At 47.3% G+C, this 23,476-nt stretch overlaps 1 protein-coding gene across 4 annotated transcripts in view; it reads right to left on the reverse strand.

The window, feature by feature from the left end:
- SGCD (sarcoglycan delta) overlaps positions 1–22,693 on the reverse strand; it is a 501,599-nt gene extending 478,906 nt beyond the window's left edge. For 3 of the 4 annotated variants that reach the window (XM_034778046.1, XM_034778040.1, XM_034778044.1), the window contains exon 1: positions 13,778–14,185. The gene's annotated coding sequence lies outside the window, so the exon portion shown is untranslated. Of the gene's footprint in view, positions 1–13,777; positions 14,186–22,602 lie in introns of those variants that run through there. The other variant, XM_034778041.1, reaches the window with a different exon arrangement.
- Positions 22,694–23,476: the final 783 nt, after the last annotated feature.

The raw sequence follows: 23,476 nt of genomic DNA on the forward strand, positions 1-23,476 counted from the left end.
CTTTCAGAAATGATCATCTCTTAGTAGTTAATGACTCCAGGCCTGATTCTGCTCCAACCTTTCCACTAACATCAATCACAGCAGAATCAGGCCCTTCACTATTGGCTGGTTCAAATCCAGCTCCTGAATACCTGGTTCAAGTCTTCTACATCCTCTCAAGTATCCATTTCTGGCAACATATAAAATAATAGACTAAAACAATCAATTTATCATCAAAGCATCACACTGCTGTTTGATCATCCTCCCCCCACCACATTAATCACATTTTTGTTTCATGCAAGGCAAAGCTGCTGTTACATACCCTATTAAACAGGAACAGAGGGCAAATAGTAGATTTCCTAGTGCCTGCCTCAAAACAGCAATATAACTAATGATTTTATACAAAATGCTAGCGCAAGCTCTCTACGAATGAAATTGAAAAACAGTCAAGCTATTCAGGACGATTTTGCAATCAGAGTACCAGGTCCTACTATACAAGATCAGCAACCCATGTGCAGTCTCAATGACATGTGGTGGAAAGTATAGTTCAGGTAAACATCGTATTAGTCTGGCTTCAGAATCTAGATTTTGGGAAACAAAATATAAGCAGCAATGTAGTTTAGATGCAAGGGTTCTAGGAATCTGGATGATACTGGATAACTAAAATCATGGTTAAATTTGTACATGGTACAATAGTAAGAAGAGTGAAATTCACCCTTGAGAGCACAAGATCTATCTTCCACTTACATTCCCCTTAAACCCAGAAAATAGATCTGAAGAGGTGTGTAGACATACATGCTAACCTTTTGCACCAGGAGCCTCTCACTTAGCATGTACAAACCATCTCACAGGTGAGTCAATTCAAAGACTAGAAAAACTGAAAATCTCTGTTCCACATTATTTTCAAAAATCAAGTCAAGCCTTCCATACCCAGCTATACCCATTGCCGATGATTTGTCAGACACACCTGGAATAGTCTCAGATGCAGACAGAGCTTCGGTCAGTGAGGCCATTCTTTAGATCTTACATTTGTAGCAGACCACACTGAATCTTAAAAGCTGGAATAAAAATCCTGGGCTGTTGCTATGCACAGGTTTGATAGACTTCAAAAAGTTATTGGAGTGGGACAAACCATGTGAAATGCTTTTATCAGGAAGTGAGGCGAGCAGCAGTCCAGTGGCTCAAAAAAAAAAAAAAAAAAGTAGCTCTCATTTAATTAGCTCTTTGCCAAGTGTCAGCGAGGCTGTAGGAACCGTCCAATGGTGGTTCCTCATTTGTGATCCAAATAGCTAGAGCTCCATTCCTGACTGAAACACAGCTCATTATCCAGCAGAGATGAACCCTCCTCAGGAGAGAGGTGTTTCTGCCGCCGTTAATAGCATCGGTTCAATACGATCGCTCCCACTGCCTGCTTCTAGCAGAGTATATCTGATATGTGGATGTGATATCGGAAGCTTGTGCACTGGGATAGAGCTGGCACATCCAGGCTAGAAGCAGTGAGATAGATTGGTTTCTAACAATGCAACAGAACTAGTTTTATCTGCAGACAGGAGTCAAACCTAAGAACAAATCCCAGTCTTTTTTTTTTTTAAGGGGGTGGACAGTGGAAAACAGGAGGAGACAGGAATTGTGTCTATGGCCTGAATTAGTATTTATGAAGACCATAGGGAACGATATCCACTGCTGAACAATCCTTGCCAAGGTGGCAACTTTTAGCCCTGGCTCCCAGACACATCCAGAGAGCACACTGCTTGCGCGGAGATCGGAAGGCACTAGATTGTGCCAAGCGGACAGGTTTCTCTTAAGGGAGAGCCCCCAAAAGGGTTTTAGCCCCCTCCCCATCATTCTTTGCCATTTCTCCCATCAAACCCTAAAGTACACTTTCATTTATTTATAAAATATTACACTATCCATCCACAACCTTTGATCAAAGAGCAGTGAGCATTTTGCCCCTGGCCCCATCTCAAAATGGTCATCATCACGCTCTGACATCTCCTCCTGGATTTCTAGCAGTCAGCTCAACTGCTAAAATAGAGGCGGGAAGGATGCTGAGCTTCCTGCAGTGGGAGGAGGTTTCTGGACACAGGGCCATCCCTACCCATACGCAAAGTACGCAGCTGTGTAGGGCACCAGGGAATTTGGGGCACCACATTTCTTGGTGCCCTGCGCAGCTGCATGCTGCTCCACCTCTTCCCCATTGCCCCCGTCCCTGCTCCGCCCAAGCCCCGCCCCTGCTCCACCCCTTCCCCAAGTCCCCGCCCCTGCTCCACCCTAGCCCTGCCTCTTCCTGCTCCTGCTCCGCCCCCACTCCCCTGAGGGGTCGGGCCTGCATTCACCACGCGGTAAGTGGAGCGACCCGGCCCCAGCCTGCTCCGCTCCCCTGGCTCCAAGTCGCGCCGCCGGCAAGTGCTGGGGGGCAGTTCCCTCCTGTCCCCCAGCCCTATCCCCGCAGAGGCCTGGGGCCAGCTCCCCCCATGGAGGCCAGGGGGCTGTGTAGGGCTCCAAAATGGCTAGGAACGGCCCTGCTGAGTCCCAGCCACTCCTTGCAGGGGAAAAGGAAGTTTCATCCTCTCCTGCCTCCAGCCCATTTGGGACTAGCAGCTGAGCCCGGCTCAGGGTGGGGTGTCCCCAGCCCCATGGGGATTTACCTCTCCACCAGCTGCTCTGGGTGCCTGAAATGATGTACCTGCGCTGCTAGGGAGTGGTGTGTGACTGCTCTTGCAGCTTCCCTTTGCGTCTGTCAGAAAGTCATTTTTCTGTGGGGAAGCAATGAAATCTGCAGGGGACATGAATTCTGCGCACGTGCAGTGGCGCAGAATTCCCCCAGGAGTAGTATTATCTACACCATGCCTAACAGGTGTTTGTGTAACCTGTTCTTAAAAACCTCCAACGACAGAGATTCCACAACCTTCGGTTTTTCCTGTATTTCTGCATCCAGTGCTATGGGGGAGCTAAGAAAGCAGTTCAATGCACATACATAAATTTTATTCTTGTAATCATGTACTTTGTCCACTTCCATAATTCTTCAAAACATACATGGCCAGATCTTCACCTGGTATGAACTGGCAGATCCACTGAGATCAAATGAACTACAGTGATTTTTGCCAGCTAAGGATATGGTCTATAGTGCAATAATGCAGGCTGCTCATTTTTTGTATTTCAAATAATTCAGCTGATAATAAAAAAAAAGACAGATTATTCTATACATGTGCAGTGACGCTTCAGTCACGAAAGGCAGAATCCTACAGCTCTTACTCCCTCAGTACTCTGTTGGCTCCAGCGGGAGATTTGCAGAAGTATAGCACCCAGGCGTTGGCTCAGGCTTTTTTGTTTCAACTCTCTGCACTGCCACCCCAGTGGCCCATTAGCCTGCACAGTGAGGCATTTTGATCAGGAAGTGAAATAAAGGAGAATGGCTTTAGAAATTAGCTTTAAAAACAGAAACAATTCAACCCATAAAGGTCGCCTTGGTGTTCCCTTACCATGATGCTAATCTGGGTGACATGGACCTTGCTGCTGGAGCTCTTGGTGCCCAGCCATGTCCACTGAGCAATCCACTCTCCCTCATCTGAGCAATACAAGCGCTACGAGGAGTAATGCAGCTTCCGTGAAGCAGGTGGGCGTAGAGTTACCTTGCTTGGACCAGCACGAGGGACCTCTACTACCTAGGCTGCCACCAGGAAAGGCCTTATCTTATCTAAGGCCGTATCTACCCAGTCGTTTTGCCCTGATTCCAGCTATCAGCAGCAGCCAATCACTAGGTTAGCTGCACTAGTGCAAACAGCAGCTTAACCTGTCTACAGTAAGTGTATGCGCCAGAACAACTACCCTGGCTGCTGGTCAATAGGGACCGTAATCAAGACAAATCCCCAGCATACACAGGGCCACAGCACAGTGTTAACAGTACAATTAAAAAAACACTGACGGTCATATTTTCAAAAGAATAACCACAATGCACTGTGTGGATGATGTGTCCTCCATAAATGGACTGGCAAAACAGCGCATTGTAATTTCACATTCTAAAGTTTATTCTAGACTGACAATACCAGGTGCTAAGAACTCGTCACTGTACAGCGCGCTGCTCCCATTTTCAGACTGCCCATCGCCTCCAGGGGCAGAGAGAGAGCCACCAACATGAATGCAATGCATCAAAGATGCACATTTCAAAACCTTCACATTGTTAGCGGAACTGACATGGCTTATTGTTAGTGCTCAGCTGACGATCCATGCCATAGTGCTTTGAGGTTGCATCAAAGGGAAGCAGGGAAGCATCAAAGTGTACAAAATTTAGATACACTTCCACCGTCTCTAAGCTTCCTTGAAACACCATCGCATAGCCTGGAGGAGGTGTGTCTGAAAAGGCAGCGGTACTCTGAGTAATACAGAAGCAATCTTTTTCATCTTCTCATCAAATATTCTAAAAAGCCACCACAAAACTCTGCTTTATAAATGTGCTGGAATTCCTGAGCTCTACGAGATCTCGCCGTGACAGATCTTGCAGTCGCATGCAATATCTTTGGGGACCATATTGTATTAAATCTATGGATGGTTTACATAGGATTGTGTTCTACTCCATGGGAGAGGGTTACTACAGCCCCTGTAGGAATGAAAAAACGGTGGGTGGTGATTAAGGTGAATCACTGCAACTAAACAACTCTAGAGAGGTACTGCCACCGGAATGATTCGGGTATATTGGTTCAAGCTGGGTTTTCCAGAGACTAGGAGACAACGAAAGGGCTTTTGGTGAGGATGAACCTGAATTGACTCATGGCCTGCTTTCCGATCCAGCAAACAGACAGGACCTTCTGCCCAAGGTGAGGCCCCAGTCCTAGCCTAAAGGACGGAATGATTTTGACTATTTCCCCATAAGACTGATGGGTGACCTCTGGTAAGGAACTTGCGTGTAGGAACTTTTATTGTTTTTATATGTTTTATCGGTAATGCTTTTGCCTTAAGAATAAATGTGCTTGCTTAGAAAGAGTTATGTGGTAACTTGTAACTACTGGCAGTATACTGTTCGTAGCCCTTGGAGAGGAAGCAAAGGCACTGGCCTTTAGGCAGACTGGCTTGCAGGGGATATATTACAGTGTAAGGCAGAGAGCTGTGTAGCCTTAAAACCCCTAGGTCAGAAGGGAGTGGGACAAGGGTCCCTACCCAGAAACAGGTGATAGCAGGGACCTGAGGCCTGACTGGGAACTTCTGTAGTGGCCCACAGAAGGGAGGATACAGGTGCAGTAACTCCAACTGTGATACTTGCAACATGAGATTCACAAACACTGACATACGTACACGAAACTTGCACTGTTCACGCATGATTTGCTGATTAGATGGGATGTGTCACTGAGATTTTTCCACGGTTTTCTTATTATTCAGGGATCAGATATTCTGCTCTCTGGTCTAGCATCAGTGTTTGGGAAAAGGTAATGACCCTCAATGCTTTAAATTCACTGAGAAGCAGGATCCTCACCTTTCAAAGGAAATAAATCATTGGCTTCCAGCTCGCTCTACCAAAACTCAATGAAATTATGTCAGAAACCAAGAGAGAAAAAGTCAAGACTGACACCAGGACTGTGATTTTGAGCCTGATCCAGTTTAGTCAATTGAATTATTTCAACTGATTACTACTAGGGGCTGACCCAGGCCCACCAAGGTTTCATATCTTAAGATCTGCCAGAGCTAGAAACAAAGGGCCAAATTATTTGCTGGTGTAAACTGGTGCAGCCCCATTGCATAGCATTGCACCAGTTTATTTATTTATTTAGTCCTGTTGGTATCCAGGGAGTGGATACCAACAGGACTAAAAACTAACCAGGATAATGTGTCCTTTGAAAGGACCTCCCCCGAGCCTAAGGGGAGAATTCACAGGTCCGTGATACCAAATAAATACGGGGGACAACTAATGAAAAAAACAGGAATGGGAGTGAGGTCATAGGGCTAAACAAAGGGAACCTGACGAGGACACAGAGCAGAGAACCCGGACAGCGCCCACTGCTACTCGAAGGCGTCAAGGGAGCCAGCGGACGCCGCCCAGAGGAACTCCGCCCAGATGTGTGAATGGACAGAGGAGCGGAAATAGGCCCCACAGTCGCAGGAAATCCTGTCGGTCAACCTCCTCTCCCTGGTTTTGTAGATGGCTAGTTTGGCCAGGGCTAAGAGGAGGTTGATAAGGAGATCCCGCGACTTTGTGGGGCCATGGATGGGGAGTGCATAGATGAACAGGTGAGCGGAAAAGTGCAACCAAAAACGTAATAATATATCTAAGAGGAGTCGGAATAGGGGCTGCAATCTGGCGCACTCTAGATAAATGTGCGCCAGGGTTTCCTTCGTGCCGCAAAAGGGGCAGGTGTTTGGGTTAGGGGTAAACCGCGCCAAGTACACGCCCATGCTCACGGCCCTGTGAAGGAGCAGCCAACTGATATCCCCGGCGGGCCTTGGAACCAGGGTGGAGTACAGGCTGGCCCACCAGGGCTTCTCACCCTCGAGAGATGGCAGGAGGTCCCGCCACTTTGTGTCAGGGCGGGACGCGAGGGTGAGGAAGTGAAGGGTGTGGAGCACAAGCGTGTATAGATGTTTCTTTGGCGTGGTCTGGAACAGAACCACCTGCAGATCGTGCAGCCGGCTCATAGTGAAAGGGCGGGGGGGGGGCCGGTTGGTCCACGGGGCAGGGGCCCGAATAAAAGGTCCACTGGGCCTGGGGTGGAGGGTGGGCGGGGCGTGCCCTCTCGCAGGACCAGGTTGAGGTAGACCCGAGCAGCAGGCGGCAAAGCGGCCCTCACCTCCTGAAGTACGCGTTGGGGAGTGTGAGGTCTGGAGAGCCCCATGCGCCAAGCATGCGTTAGGGGATCCAGCCAGTCTCCCAGGTCGTAATCCAGGAGGTCTCCGACTCTGGTGACTTCAGCCAAGACCAACCTCTGGCGCACCGAGGGGGACTCTGCCACCTGCACACAGAGCTGGGGGTTGTGTAGCAGGGGCTCCACAAGGAGATTAGCCCTCACGGTGGCCACCACGCATCTGGTCGTTGAAAACAGCTTCCAGGTCCGGAGGCGGTCTTGGTAGAAGACCGGCAGACTGGAGAGGTCTCACGGAAGACCTCTCGGATGGAGATAAAGGAGCTGCCAGTCGTATCGGAGCCCTCGGAAGCGGCGCGGGAAGGCGTGCGCCAGTACTCTCCACGCCCGGACTACCTGCACCAAAGAGGAGCCTCTGCACAGCCTGGAAGCGGAAGACATGGACCTGAGTGTGTAGGCACTTCAGGCCCTGCCCTCCCTCCTCCAGGGGCAGGTGGAGGACCCCTGCAGAGACCCAGTGCATTCCTGGCCAAAAGAACTCCAGGATCGATGTCTGGAGGTTGGCCAGGAAACCCGGGGCCGGGACCAGGGTGTTGAGCCGGTACCAGAGCATGGACAGGACTAGTTGATTGAGCACCGGTGCTCTCCCTCGAAGAGAGAGGCACCGGAGTAGTCCTGTCCATTTCTGGAGCCGCTCCGTCACCCTGCCCTCTAAGCCGTGCCAGTTCTCTGGTGGAGATGGGTGCGTGGCAGAAAGGTAAATGCCGAGATAGAGCAGCGGACCCGCGCTCCACCGGATGGCCTGAAGCGTGGGTGGGAGGGAGCTTGCCTGCCACCCGTCCCCGACCACCAGGCCAGAGCTCTTGACCCAGTTGACCCAGGTGGAGGAGGCTGCTGAGAAGATGGCCTGGCAAGCCTCCACCCGCACCAAGTCGCCCGGGTCCTGGACCACGAGGAGCACATTGTCGGCATATGCCGACAGGACCAGCCACAGCTCCGGCTCTCGGAGCACCAACCCTGTCAACCTCCGACGGAGGAGACAGAGGAAGGGCTCGACTGCCAGAGCATACAGCTGACCCGAGAAGGGACAACCCTGCCGTACTCCTCGCCCGAAGCTGACTGGCTCGGTCAGGGTCCAGTTGAGCCTGACCAAACACTCTGCGGAAGCGTACAGCACCTGGAGAAAAGCCACAAACTGGGATCCGAAGCCGATCTAGGCAGAATATATACTAGGCAGAAACTTTTGCCCAAATACTTCATCCTATTTGGAAGCTGAGATTCACACTGGTTCCTAAAACATCAGGCCATTATTAGTGCCTGGGATTTATTATCATGATTTTTTGCATTAGTCCCAAATTGAGCAAATCGCAAACTTTAGATCAGATTAATTTTAAATCCCTGATAAAGTGTCATATAGTTAAAACTTATAGTCCTGTCTAAAAAACCCTGAAAAATATCAAACTTAAAATAGCCTTTACTGCATAAACATTTACCATTAAATTTTCAAACAAGAGCAGACATTTTCAGAACCACCTATCCCATCTGAATCAGTGACAGGGAGACAGGTTATTAGCTGCATATAGTTTTGAAAAGCTATGGGGTTAAATGCCAAAAGTTGCTGTGTATTCATTCTGAATACAAATATTCAACCACTTTCAATTACCTTGTAAATCAAAGTTTGTCAAACAATGCCTCAAGTAATATGGTGTCAGAGCCTTCTAGTGAAGCATCAGTTTAGCCTGTCAATTAGTGTTTTGCCATTTAAGAATTTCTTAATGCTTAACTCGGGCCTACTTGGACTTCTTGCTCTTTCAGGTTTTAGTTGCTCATGGTCCACAATGTAAGAGGGCTGAAACAGAAACGCACTTCCTCCGGCCATCAAAGACAAATTAATTCAGATGGTGGTGATAACACAAAAGCTTTTAGGCAAAGATATTTCCCATTTCAAGTGTATCCTAATGGATTTAAAGAAATCAGATGAAGGAGCCCGAACTTCTCACACATGAAATAAAGTACTCCTAGGGAAATTCTGCACCCCTGTGCATGCGTAGAATTCATGTCCCCACGCATATTTCTTTGCTTCCTCGCAGAAAATTACAAGGAAGCAAAGGGAGGCAGGGGGAGCTGGGGACGCATATGGGTGTTGTTTGCGGGAGCACTGCCCCCAAAACAAAGGCAAGACATAGGGACCACACAAAATCACATACCACTGCCTCCCGTGCCCCCCTTTTCCCCCCGCATTTCTGTGAGCGCAAGGCATAGGGACCACACAGGATCACATATCACTGCTTCCCCACCCCCACATTTCTGTGGGCGCAAAGCTGCCCAGCTGAAGGAGGGTCTGCAGCTGGACACCAACTCCTGGGTCCTAGCGGCAGACGTCCTACCCTCCTGTGTGCTGGGAGTCCTCCTGTTTTCTGTACAACAGTGAGTGCCTGTGGTGGGGCAGGGCAAGACGGGGCAGAGGAAATGGGGAAAAGGGGGGTGGGGTGGAAGATGCAGTGGGATAGGGCAGGGGGAGGGGGATATAAGAGTGAGGGGAGGGAGATAGGGGCAGGAGACAGTGGGGAAGGGGATGGGATGGGAAAGAGAAGGGGATTGGGGAATTGGGAGCCTGGAACGCGGCATCCACACGGAAGCAGCAGCGGGGGCTCCCCCATTAAGCAGGCCCATTGAACCCCCACCATGATGAGCCCCACCCCAACGAGCCCCTGGCACCCAGACCCCCACCCCACCAAGCCCCAACCAGCTACACCTGAACCCTCATGTCAAATGCCGTACACCTAGATTCCCCTGCTGAGTCCCGACCACCTTCATCTGGACCCCCCCCCCCCCCAGAGTTCACTTGCCCCTGCACCCGGAATTCCCCAACATGCCCCTGTATTTATTGACAAATAAAATGTGCAGAGTTTTAAAATAGTGCACACAGAATTTTAATTTCTTAGGCACAGAATTCCCTCAGGAGTAATAAAGGCAGAAGTAGATGGTTTGGAAAGTAATCTTCCCCTAAAAAGCTTCAATGCCAGATATGTGCCCCAGAGGTTTTATCAATGCACATTAGTCCCTAATATACTTCTTCCAAAGTCATCAAAACAGTTCAATGAAATATCAGTTCCTTCTCAGATTAGCCCAGCATAGAGTTACCATTTACCGGTAGCAAAGAATGCATTACGATTTCAAAGAAAAATGACAAGAAAGACAACAAAATAACCGTATAAAGCATATAACAATCTTTCAGTTAAGGAAGTGTTATACTGATTTTTAAGGGCAATTAGACTAGTTTTTATTTAGTTATAATTGGGTTTTGTTGACGCACAGAGAACATCTGGAGATGTATTAGCTCACAAGAAAGAGAGGACAAGGTCCCATCACATGCTATAGATATATAAAGGCATCTCCATATACAGAACCTTCCTCTTTCTGAGGGTCAGGCACGACCCATCTGTGCCACTGCGTACAATATGCTCTTTATCTCTCTCCATCAAGCACCTTTTAACGCACCCCCTTTATAACACATGTGTATTGTATCAATGTACATCATGGTCACTCGTGCACTATTGGTATGTTATAAGGAAAGCAAACATCGTATAACTGTAAACATCTGAACCGGAGACACTGGTTGCCCGAAAGCTTGTAGGATTTCTTTCTTGCTCTATTCTGAGGTATTGAGATTTTCTAAATCACCAAGGGAACGTACATGCTTGCATCCCTGTAGCAGAGCAGACTCACTCCTCCCTCCCCTGGAGCCCCACAAAACGCTGGGAGACCGTCTTCTAGCACAACACCTTGTGCAATTTGTTTACAGTGTTCTTTTCCACTGCCTTTATACACTATGTAGCCTCATCCCAACAGTAACACGGAGCCCTCTGCTCCTAAGGCAAGGAGGGGAGCACTCTCTCATGGCTCTGGCTCTAAAAGCCAACTTCCCTCTCACTCCTTTGCGCTGCCTTCCTGTGTCCTTTGTACCATTTGGGCTAATGAGTTAATTAGCCTTTTAATTCTCTCCAGCCCATCCCAATCTATCAACTGGGCACAATTCTCATAGTCAGGTGTGCTGCAGGGCAACCATTAGGAGTTGCAGTGATCAGAGCACTGGTTCAGGTGCAGCTGCTCACCACAGTCACATTCCCCGTGAAAGCCAGGGAACCTAACTCCTCTTTGGGCCTTTGACAAATCTCCCCCCATTTTATCAGCTCTATACATTGTTTGTAACACTGAGTGTTGGCAAAACAAGAAAATTGTCATGGTAACTTTTTTTCCCAAAAAACAATTTTTTTTTTTGCAAAGGAAGTCTTTGCAGATAACAGAGAAATTAATAACAGTTGCAAATAGAATACACTAATACTATACAATCTATGATTCTTAAGACCGAACAGTAAAAATTACCGGAAGCTACAAACAGCAAGTGTGAATAAAGTCAAACTCTTCTTTATATTCCACTGTGAGAACTTTTAAGAACTTAAGACAAAGCCCATTTTCCAACGGCAAAACAGAATATTGTAACATCTGTATCTGCTCTAATTAAAGAGATTAGAAATGAAGCTGTTTTTATAATGTACTGCTGACGGATGAGACTCCTTTACTACACCCAACCTTGATTGTACTGAGCCAAAATGACACCTCTTATCTCTCTCAAGTCAATATCATTTTGTCTCTACTAACACTCAAAATAAAAGCTCTTTCTAAGCAAGGCGGCTAGAAATATGGGCCCAGATACTCATTTGGTGTAAAGCAAGGTAGCTCCATTGAAGTTAATGGAGCTATACCAGTTTATACCAACTGACTATATAGGGTCCTTTACAGAACATGCTCCTGGAGTGCAGGTCATGTGAGCAGATTTCTATGCTTACCTGTATGATATCACAGAACAGGCATGCCTGCTAGCATGCGTATCTAGTTCAGAAAGCTGTTTGTGGCTGACCTACGCTGCCCAAATATGGCTCAGAATTGCTCGTTTTTCTTTTCAATGAGACACCACGTAGGTGCTGATTTAGTGGTTCATTTATCAACCTTGTCCAATACTAAGCAATTACATTTGGTTTAATCTGGACAACTGAATTTGAACCCTTCCCCTTCCCCACCCCGGCCCAGCCCTCCAAAAAAATCTGAGATACCATCATGTGAATGGGTGTGTTTTCAACAGCTGACTTAATAGAAGACAACTGACTCAAGGGAGTTAGGGGCTGCACAACCACATGATTATAGTATTTGAGCTGTTTTACCTTTCAGATCTTGAATTTATAAATGAAATTAAAATAAAGGCACTTCAATAGTCATTCTTACTGCTACAGATTCAAGAGTATCTGCTAGAATAGCCGTTGCACTTTCAGAAAAGTCACCCAAAAATTATTAAGTGTCGTATCAATGCAACCAACAAGCTCCTGAAATGCTGTGGTTCATGATTCAAAGTCCATTATTCTCCCTATTGGATACATCTGTGCGATACGAGGAAAAAAACACACATTACATTTATAAGACACCAATCTGCAATCTTCTCTTGTGCCATCTAAATGGCGTCTCAGCAGCTCTGAAGTTCATGTCATCCTTGCAGAAACAATTAAAGTGATTCAACGGGGAGTTTGCTGTTCGCATCACACCATCGGGACAATGACATGTGGACAGCACACAGCCTAGAACAAGTCAATCGGAAGGGAAAGCACACATCTCCTTGTCCATTCAAGATACTACATAAAAGCAGTGGCAGGTGTCAGTCAAGAACCCTTTCCCCCGCACTGCCGCCGAGGAACGCAGAATGATCAGTTGCCAACACATCACCTGTTGGTCACTGCCAAGCCAGTCAGAACCATTGCTTCATCCTTCCAAAAGCTGTGCAGTGTCTGGAATAACCAGAGCCATGCGTCCCTTGCTGTGTGCCAAGGTACAAGAGTTTTCCCAATGACAGTGACTTCAGCCCCACCCCTGACTCATTTCACCTGCTGCTCCTCCACTGCCAACTCTCTCTCTCTGACTGACACTCACACACACACTTTTAATATTCAGCCGGCATGACCTGCCTCTAATGAGTGCCATTCTGCAGTCTACTTCTCTCCTGCACTGTCTCCACTGATCACTAGCAAAGTACACCCTATGCTCTAGTGTCTCTCAACCTTTCCAGGCTGCCGTCCCCCTTTCAGGAGTCTGATTTGTCTTGCATGCCCCCAAGATTCACCTCATTTAAAAAACGACTTGCTTACAAAATCAGACTGAAAAATACAAAAGTGTCACCGCCACACCCGTACCGAACAATTGCTGACTTTCTCATCTTTACCACAGAATTATAAAATAAATCAGTATCAATATTTGTATTTGCATGTCAGTGTATAGCATACAGAGCAGGAGAAACAAGTCATTGTCTGTATGAAATTTTAGTTTGCCCTGACTTCGCTCCTGCTTTTCATGTAGCCTGTTGTAAAGCCAGGCAGATACCTAGCTGAGGGGCTGTCCCCGCTGGAAGCTCTCTGGGGGTACCTGTACCCCTGCTCCAGACCTGTTAGGGCACAGACCCACCTGGGCTATCTCTAAGGGTCTGCCAGGGGATGCAGGCTGCCTGGCAATCCAGCCCAGGGCTGCTACCCTGGGAAAGCCAGGCTGAGATTTGCTGGGGGGCAGCGCACTTTGCTCTGTCGCGACCCCAAGGGAGGCGGCTGGGATGCCGAGCTAGGGTGACCAGATGTCCCATTTTTATAGGGACAGTCCTGATTTTGGGGTCTTTTCCTTGTATCGGCTCCTATTACCCCCCACCTCCGCCCGGATTTTTCACACTTGCTGTCTGGTCACCCTATGCCGAGCCCACCCTCCGAGAGCCGCTAGCCTCCCTCCACGCAGCACCCCCGGGCGCTGCAGCGGCTCCCCGCGGAAGCCTGGAGGGAGGCTGCAACGCTAACGCCGGGCGGGCAAAAACTTCCGAAAGTGTCCAGGCAAGGCGGCGGGCTGGGACGGGAACCGGGGGGCGCCCGGCCGGGCAGCGCTCTCCTGCCCGAGGGACCCAGGGCGCTCGGCGCGGTACTCACCCCGGGGGCCGGTCCCCGCTCGGCGGGCAGCCCAGGCTCACGAGCTCCGGCCGGCGACCGCAGCTAATTCCATGGGGAAGGCGCCAGAGAGACGAAGCCAGCCCCGTTAGGAGATCATGCCTGGGGCAGCACGGGGGCGAGCTCTCCTCCCGGGGCCCCGAGCCGCGAGCAGGGGCAGGTGCCTATAGCCCGAGCATCCTCCCCGGAGCGTCCATGCAGCCGGCGCCTACATGCATTCAGGCCGGGGGCAGCGGGGCTTTGCCTGGCAGGCGCGCTCGCTCGGGGGGGGCACGCATGGGGTGGGGGGGGTCCCGCTCTCTCCCGGTCACTGAGCCCCCTCTCGCTGCCGGGGTCCCCCTCCTCTCTGCCCGCCTGGGCCGGTGGCGCTCACTCCCGGTGCTGGCTGGCCGGGCTCCTGGCAAACACTGGGAGGGAAGGCGCTAGGCTGGCTGCAAACAGCAGCAGCGCCCACGTGCCGGCTCCTGCTGCGTGTGTGTGTGTGTGTGTGTGTGTGTGTGTGAGAGAGAGACAGCTGGGGGGGGGCAGGAGTCTCCCCCCGCAGCTCCAGGAATCCGGGGTTGCACAGATCTTTGCAAATCTTGCCGACTGGGGGGAGGGTGGAGCCGCTGGCGCTGCCTGGCTCTAGCAAAAGGGGCTCCGTGCACTCAGCGTTTCCCAACGCCCACCCCTCCGCCTCACACCCCCCCCAGGCTGGCGGGAGGGACCAGCCTTCCCCGGAGGCGAGTTGGGCTCCCCGTTCAAATCTCGCCCTGGGAGGTGCATTTCAAGCAAAGAGGCTCTGGCTGGGAGTCAGGCTGCCAGCTTCAGGAAGGAGACTGTAAAAGGGGATGGGCGGCTGGTTCTCCCTGGCAAATGGATAACATGTTCTGGTGTGAACACCCCTGCTAGGAACACCCCCCCCCCCCCCCGGGGGGTTCCTTATTGGATCAAGCCTCAAATGTCCCTCCTAGTCAGAAGCACTCAAGAGGGAGGTCACAAGAAGAATTATGTTCTAGAGGCTGGGGCCCTGGACTGAGGTTCAGACTTCTCAGTTCAGCCAGAGACTTCCCATGTGATGCTGGGAAATTTACTTAATCTATCCTGTTCCTCTGCCCCCTTCCTGTAAAATGGGGGTAATATTTGCCAGAAGAGTTGGGGAGATAAAATCCATTAGCAATTAAGAGGCACTCAGTCTCAGCTACTACAGTAAAAAGAACAGGAGTACTTGTGGCACCTTAGAGACTAACAAATTTATTAGAGCATAAGCTTTCGTGGAAGTGGGCTGTAGTCCACGAAAGCTTATGCTCTAATAAATTTGTTAGTCTCTAAGGTGCCACAAGTACTCCTGTTCTTTTTACGGATACAGACTAACACGGCTGCTACTCTGAAACCAGCTACTACAGTGCTAGCCATGTAAGTACCAAATAGCAAAGCTGACAACATGGGCCTTTAAATTTTAATATTTGGGGGTGGGGGACAGGTGGAAACATTGATTTCCACCTAAAGGAAAGTCAGCAATTTTCCACTAGATGCAAAAATCTTGTTTTCTGCTAGCTAAAAGTTGGTGCATTTCCTAAGGCAATAGAAAGTGTGTATTACTTTAGCTCCAAACATTTAAATACTGTGCAAAACACACTAAAGAATTATTTTATTTGCCAAGAGATTTTAATCTTATATCCACAGTCAAAGTGTAAACTCTCCTCTCATTTTCTCCTCGGAGAAATATTAACTCTAAAGTTAATACTCCAATACAACCCAGGAGTCCTCATTCCAGTGCAAGTCAGTGAAAGTTTTGGCTCACCCAGGACTCTGGGATCAGTACCGCAGCTGGAGCCACTTCAATGTTATTACACAGGGAAAATGTAAGAAACAAAATGCTCAGCTGAAGACATGACACTTTTTAGATCATCTTTATACTTCCCCTCCCCGCCAAGAGAGGAAGGTGTGTTTGTTTTGAGGAGTGGGAGCTTGCAACAAAAAAGGATACACAAATAAAAGGGATTGCTTCACCTCTCCATTTAATGCAGCAAACAGCTGCCATGATAACTGGGAGACAGAGACATCCATTTGGGGCATAGAAATTGCACCTTACAAATGTTGATCAGGAAGTCTTAGGGGAACTTTGTTTTTGATTTTGATTTAAATGCTGCCCTCACTCTCACAAAATAGAGATCAAAAGATGAAGGGAAATTAAAGGGGGAAATCTACCTGATTAAACAAGTCCTCCTCTTTTCCTTTCCCAATATGCACAAGGTGAAGCCTAGTGGTATCCCTGGATGCAAATACTACAGCTGTTAGGATCTGGTCCAACTCCCTTTAAAATCAATAGGCGTCTTTCCTTTGATTTTGGTGGGAATTGTTTAGGAGCCTTGTGACATTTGGGGGACCACCCTGATCAGTAAAGGGTCCTGTCAGCACCTGCCCTGTAACTTTTTGTCACGGGCCTTATTGCCTCTCACCCTAGTTGAGTAATGCCTCTAATCCACTACATAGTGAGCCTAAATCCTTCATTCCTTGCACACCCAACATTCCTGTTGGCATCAATGAATGCTCTGATTTTGCAAGAAATGGAGGCTAAGGTCCTTTACCATTAATTCAGGCATGAATCCCCTGTTCTACTCCTAGGTCTACTCTAGAAGTTTGCTCAGGTTCATGGTAGTGTCACATACAGATTTGCCATGCAGAAATTTCTGGAGAATTCTGATATTTGCATACATATTTGCTGGTTCCTCCTCCCCTATGAGAGAAGGGGGGGGGGGGAAGCATTTCTGCACAACACTAAAGGACCAATATTTTGGCTGGTATACTTTCACTGACCTCCATGAAGTTATGCCAGCAAAGAATTTAATCCTAGAGTTTTTGGATTTCCCTCTTAGTTGCTTTTGAGTTCTTCTCTCCTAGAAACTCATAACAAGTTGTTGTCCCTGCCTCTCGCTGATCATGCCACTAAACTCTGGATTTAGCAGGTTGGTTGGTTGGTTGTTGTTTTTTTTTTTTTATTCAAATTAGTTATTCAGAAATGCAATTGCTGCATGGAATGAGAGCAAATAAATGTCAATCCTGAGTGATGAAAAATCCTGACCCTCTGTACATGTTTAGTTTAAAAACGGTCTTAAATGTCACCAATTTTTCCAATGAGAAATAAAGGGGGAAACGAATGACGACAACAGGCAAGCTAAAATAAAAATGACAGGCATTTCCCAAACCCAGCAATCACGTCCCCTGAATGTAATACTCATCCAGTGGATCTGTGGGACTTAACCTCCATCCCAAACGTTGTGTGAGCCCCAGTCACATTTTAACTGTGCCATATAACCACACAAATGCCATGCAGCTGTATTAAACACTATTTACAGTTCTGGATCAGTGACAGCAGCTGGTGCTACCAACCCCAGGTGAGTCAAGGTCCTGGTTAACACAAACTGTTGTACTGTGATTGCCTAGTAAGATGTATTAGGATGTTAAATTGTCCTGCATTTGCTGCTGCTAAGCTACCAGCTAACCGCGGACAAGGTTTGGTGCAGAAGCAGAGGAAACATAGGGGCTGGCTTTCCAAACTAACCAAGAGATGCGACCTTTGCTGCTAAGAGATAACCTCCCTCTTTCCCCAGCCTTTGGAAGTGGACATTTGAGGAAAACCTCCCTTATAGCTATTTCAGTATTGCCAAACTCAAACACTCAGAAATCATGACTTAAGACCACAAAAAGTGTGTGCCAGGAGAGCACCCTCCCATTGACAATTACTTTACCTCCATGAGAGGAGGAAGCTGTGTTGGTGAGAGCGCTTCTCCCGTTGACATGGCACCAGTGTGGACGGTGCTTAGGTCAATGTCATTTATGTCGCGCGGGGGGGGGGGGTCTTTTTTACACCCTTAAGCAACATAAGTTACATTGACTTGAGCAGTAGTTTAGGCCAGCCCTGTGAAACAGATGTCCAGCTTAAATGAGAGTAACCCAGGAAATTACTGTACCCCCTAAAGGTACACTACTTAAAGAAGAAAATGTGGGGAGTCCTTCCTGCCTTCCTCACTGTGTATGGATTTGGTTCCAGTGTTCTTACCGTGAGTTGTCATGATCAGCAAACCAAATCAGAAAATTTGTCTCTATTCCAAACTTTTGCTTCCACTTCAGTGGTGCCATTCTAGGCCATTACGCCCCGCACACTATGGTCAAGAACATAATTCTCCCCATCTTTTTTCATGCCATCTTGGACCTATATTGCTTGCTTTAAATGGTTATTCAGACATCTCCGAGATAGTATTGATCTATGCGCTCAAGTGGAATTGATTATTCAGCATGCCACCATTAAAATATCCTCTCATTGCTTAAGCCTTGCTTCCACATACTGGAATGCTCTTTTGTCAACAGCTTGTAGTCAGAAATTGCAAGATTAAATCTGTGCTAAACAGGAACAGGTCAGGCCACATGGAAGTGCTTTGAATTAGATTTTGGGATCTAGCACAAAGCTGCAAGGGTGCGTATCTGAGTGTGTTTGTAGCAATTTGCTTCCACAAAGAGGAAAAAAAAAAACAAATTAAATTGTCTTCTGTCATTTCCAGCTTGCTCAGCAGAGAAAGATGCATGTACATCAACTGTAGCCAGTTGAATTAAGCAATGTGGTTTATTGAAAGAAAGCAACTATTACACAGCAAAATTTAGATTGGCAACCATAGCAGAAGCTCTACATTGCCAGCTGAGGTTTCCCTTTGTTTTACATCAACCCCCGGCACCTAACAAGGCAGTGCTAAGCTTCTGATGCTCTTTTGGACTTCTAAGGATACAGTCACCCCTTCAATTCCCTTTCTTTTTCATACCTACTAATGCAGTGTTTAAGATCAGATATAGAGGACAGCATATAGATTTCAATTTTCACAAAGCTTGTGTAACAGAATACGCCCCTGTATTTACATCCTACATGCTACCGAAATAATCTTTGCACAAGGTATGCCTTGAAAACCCATAATTTGCTGGTCAGCATTGTCCTGATAAAATATGCGTGGCAACATTGTATGTACAGATTTCCCTGTATGATGCTATTAACACATGTTCTATTGCCCTGCCCAGGCAGAAGTCAGGTCTGTCATAGGCAAAGGAAGGAATGTGTGCTTGCCTTAATTTGCATTTAAGCAGTAAAAAGAGTCATCAAGCAGGGAGAGAAAACAAAGGGAGTTCAAACAGGTGGGAAAAAACAGCTGGACATAGACTCTTTGTCTCATGGGTCTCAGCTGGAAATGTTTTTCAAGATAGGGAACTGAAACTATAAAAAGGAGGGACAAACAATGCAGGGCACCCCATCTCTCTGTCTACCTCCTTCTCTGCAAGGACAAGAGGAAAGAGCTGTTAGACTCTAGGGGAGGGGTCCTGACCTGAAGGGTTTGGTCAGTAATTTGCTGGAGCACGTGGTGAGAAAGTTTGTTTTGCAACTAAGTTAGCTTTTTACTAGGGAACATTTTATCTTTATTTTTCTTGTAACCATGTCTGACTCTTATGGATCATCACTTATACTCACTTAAAATCTCTCTTTGTAGTTAACAAACTTGTTTTACTTTGTTATCTGATCCCAGGGTGTTTTAAGTTGAAGTGTCTGGGTAACTATTTAAGGTCATAAGCTGTCATATTATTCCCTTAAAGGAATCATGGACTTAATATATTTGTACTGTCCAGGAGAGGGCAAATATACATTTCTGGGGGAAGATCCAGGACATGGATGTGTTGGGGTCACCCTGCAGAATAACCAAGGCTGGTGAGAATAAGGGTGTAGCTGGCAGGCTGGTCACACACAGACGGTGTGCGTGACCGGCATGCTGGAAGGCTGATTGTGAGCGACCCAGCTAGGAGCTACTATTGCAAGGCATGGTAAGGCACCCAAGGTTGTAGGGCAGGTGTGTAAGGCAGGAGTGTGCCTAGGTAGGTCACTGCTTTGTATTTTGAATTCTGCCACTCTAAACTTTAGACTCAATATGAAAAATATTTCTACAGCCACATTGGAGTAATTCTTATCCCCCTCGTTCCTGGGTGTAATCCTACTGAAGTAAAAAAAAATGGGACGATTTGTGGGCATAAAATGAGCAGGATTTGGTCCATTGTGGATGACCCTAGAATTTAGCTTCTGTTTAAAGAATTATTCAATCACTTTGTCACTGGTAAGGACTTATTTCCAATAAGAAGATGAAAAATGTGTTTTCACATTGAATCTCCACTTCTCATGCAATTTCATCTACCTTTTCCCTTGCTTTCAAGGGCTAGATAGTCTTTAGGCTCTGCCTTCAGTATTTTTGTATTATGAGAGTGCCTAGAGCAGAAGTTCTCAAACTGTGGTCCGCGGACCACCGGTGGTCTGCGAGCTCCATTCAGGTGGTCCGCGGATAGTTCCCTCTAAGGTGCGTGCCTGGGCGGCCGCACACAAGACAATAAAGGGCCATCCACCTAATTAGTGGAGCCACGCAGAAGTGGCTCTACTAATTAGGTGCTTGTACCCTGGAGAAGATGCACATGTAAGGTGAGGTGGTGGCCTTGGGGGGGAATAGGAGGTAGGTGGGAGGGGGCAGTGGGGTGAGAAGAAGGGGTGGGGGGAATTTGGGACGTGCAGGGCTGCGGTGGCCAGAGAAAGGGGCGACTTTCCTCAGCTCCAGGGCTGCAACTGCTGGGGAGAGAGGACCCTCCTTCCCAGCCTCAGCAGTGTGGCTGCTGTGGTGGGGGAGAGACCCCCCTCCTTCCCAGACCCAGCTCGAGGGCTGCCATGGCGATGGAGAAAAGGAGAGACCCCCCCACTCCTTCCCAGCCCCAGCTCGGGGGCTGCCATGGCAGGGGAGAGAGGGCACATCCATCACATTAGAAAGGTAAGACTACTGATATTAAAATATGAGTTGTATGCTTTTATTTGTAGAACAAAAAACTATTAAGTTTTTTTTATATAGCGCTTTTATCCAAAGCACTTTACAATAGTTAGCTAACGGTACAAGCAACATTTGGAAAGATCAAGTGGTCCACCAAGACTCTCAGCAATTTTTGAGTGGTCTGCGAAAAAAAAAAGTTTGAGAACCACTGGCCTAGAGGTCCCAACCAAGATCAGGGCCCTGTTGTGCTGTGCACAGGTACATTCAGTAAAAGACAGCCTCTGCCCCAAAGAGCTTACAATCTAACCAGAAAGACTAGACACACAAAGGACTATTGTCCCCATTTTACAGACAGGGAATTGAGGCACAGAGAAATGAAGTCACTTGCCCAAAGTTATACAAGGAGTTTGTGGCAGAACCAGGAACTCAAGCCAGATCTCCTGAATCCCACCTCTGTACCATAAGTAACTACAAGACCTTCCTTTCTAGAAAACCCCCGATGCTTGATGAGTAACAGGTGGTATATGACAGCGCATCCTAGGAACAGCCCAAGGAAGGCTGTGTGACTCAGTCACGTTTCCTCCCCAGTCCCCTTTTCCTCTGGGGCCAGAGTAAGGTATTGCAACCCTTGAAAGGGCGCAGCTTATTTCCCTGCTCCGGCCAGCAAGTGGGTGGAGTGTAGCAGTGGGCGTGGTCAAGGCTCCACCCACTCTCCACTCCTCTCTGCCCCTCCTCATCCAGTTGCTCACAGGAGGATGTATCCAAAGATCAGGAGCTGCACTATGCACCAGATCTGGATCCAAGTACACCAGGCAAGGGGGAAATATGAGGTGCCTTATTTCCCTGCTCAACCAAGTAAAAAAAAAAAAATGCACAATTTAACCCTATGTTAGTTGGATTTCAGTCCTAGTCCCATTACGTCAATGACAGCTTTGCCATCAACGTCAACATGAACAGAAACTGGCTTTTTCTGTGTGTCAGAGCAAGAGTACAGCGCCACAAATCCATGTAATTCTTTTCGTTTCCATGGTTAGCTGTTTCTCTTTGTCTTCCTTTCTGCTAGAATTCACTGTTCTTATGGGGTTTTTTTGCTGGGAAGAGCATGTGAATGAGCGATCCATGTGCCCACACACACACACTACCCAACTTCCTTTTTATAACAGCATTCTTTCCATTCTATGTCTGTCTATAGTTATTAATACATTGATACTGGCTTTTACAAAGAAGATTGAATGTTCACCTTTCTCTGCTTCTCCACACAACACACACAGTATTTCCTGAAATGTACAAGTCATAGAGTCTAAGGAACCATCAGCTCATCTACTCTGACCTGTATATCACAGGCCACCAACAGCAGCTGTATACTAAACCCAAACAACAAGTATTACAACCCACAAAAGTCTGAACTGTTATGTGCCACAGGGAGAGAAAGGGGCACTGATGCCTGAGGCCCCCACAATGGCAGGGAAATTATTAAGTGAGATATAGCCAGATAATCCTGGCAAGTGACCTGCACACCATGCTGCAGAGAAAGGTGAAAAAACCCAAAGGTCACAAGTCTCAGACGCACAAAGAATTCAGATCTTTGAGAGTCCACTATTATAAGTTTCCAGAAACTTTGTTTGCTGGTCCCTGTGTCATGGGGGTGTAAGTGCAAGAGATTTGTCTATCGTGCACAGCAGATTCGCATTCTGTGGCTGCTTGTGTATTTTTCAAATGCTCCCTGAAACAAGGCAAAACTGGGGCCTATTTCTAATCGAGGCACATATTCCTCTGTTGTCTGTTTCAGCAGCAATTGCCCTGAATTACAGGGATTTCCATTAACAGATCATTCCACAAGCTGGTTTCATGAAGACAAACAGAGAGCTACTGTTTATAATTCCAAACTCACAGGCCTGTTCCAGTTAACATTTGCCCACCAGTTGCCAAGGCAAACTTCACAGATTTTAAAAAAAAAATCAGATTAAAAAAATCATCTTTAGTCCTTACCTTTAGAAGCAGACTTCCTCTACAACTCTCAACTACTTTTACTTTGCTGGAAGTCAGCAAAGTATTTTTAGCTTGCCTCTGGGATGCCGTATATGGGGAGCAGCCCCTCCTTACTAGTACTAAGCTGCCTAACATAACAGCAGGACACCTGCTGTTCGTGAGTCATGTTTTGTGTGCTGCATGAAGTGTGTATATATAGGTCCAAAGAGTGGTTTAAAAAAAAATAAAAAAACCAGAATGGCAACTGCTTATTTTACTCCACTTCCTCCGTACTGTTTAGATCTTCCTCTAATGTAACACTTTTCTAATAAAAAGTGAATCAGATCTATGCAAAAAAATGAAAAAAGCCTGATTATATGTAAACAAACAGACAATAAAAAGACATATTCCCCTCTAAGCCTTACTCCAAGTACTTAGCTAGAAGAAATTTAGCAGTTGCACTTGATACTGATGGGCTGGGTTCCCTGGTGCATACAAGGAATATTCACTATTTGCAGATTATAGGGATCACTAATGCAATGCAAAGGGCTGTGTTAGTGGGAAGGCTCTTATCTATACCCCACACAAAGCTATGAATTTCAGAGTTAAGGGTTCTATTCCCAACCTTGACTACAGCTCACAGTAGATATAGTAGCATCTCCCATTCAGGGCCAACCTTAGGGCCAAGCAATACATCTGAGTGCTTGGATCCCTGACCATTGAGGCTGGCCCGTCACTGAATAGGCCTGACTCCAATCCTGAGTGGAAAAATCCTACAGAATTCCACAGAAAATGTGAACCTTGCTGTAGGCTTTTCAACCATCCTACAGAAGTTAATAGAGAATCCTATGTTTCTAGAATTCTATAGGATGGTTCAAAAACACCTATAGAAGGA

The sequence above is a fragment of the Trachemys scripta genome, chromosome 8, assembly GCF_013100865.1.
Source record: "Trachemys scripta elegans isolate TJP31775 chromosome 8, CAS_Tse_1.0, whole genome shotgun sequence".
Classification (NCBI taxonomy): Eukaryota; Metazoa; Chordata; order Testudines; family Emydidae; genus Trachemys; species Trachemys scripta.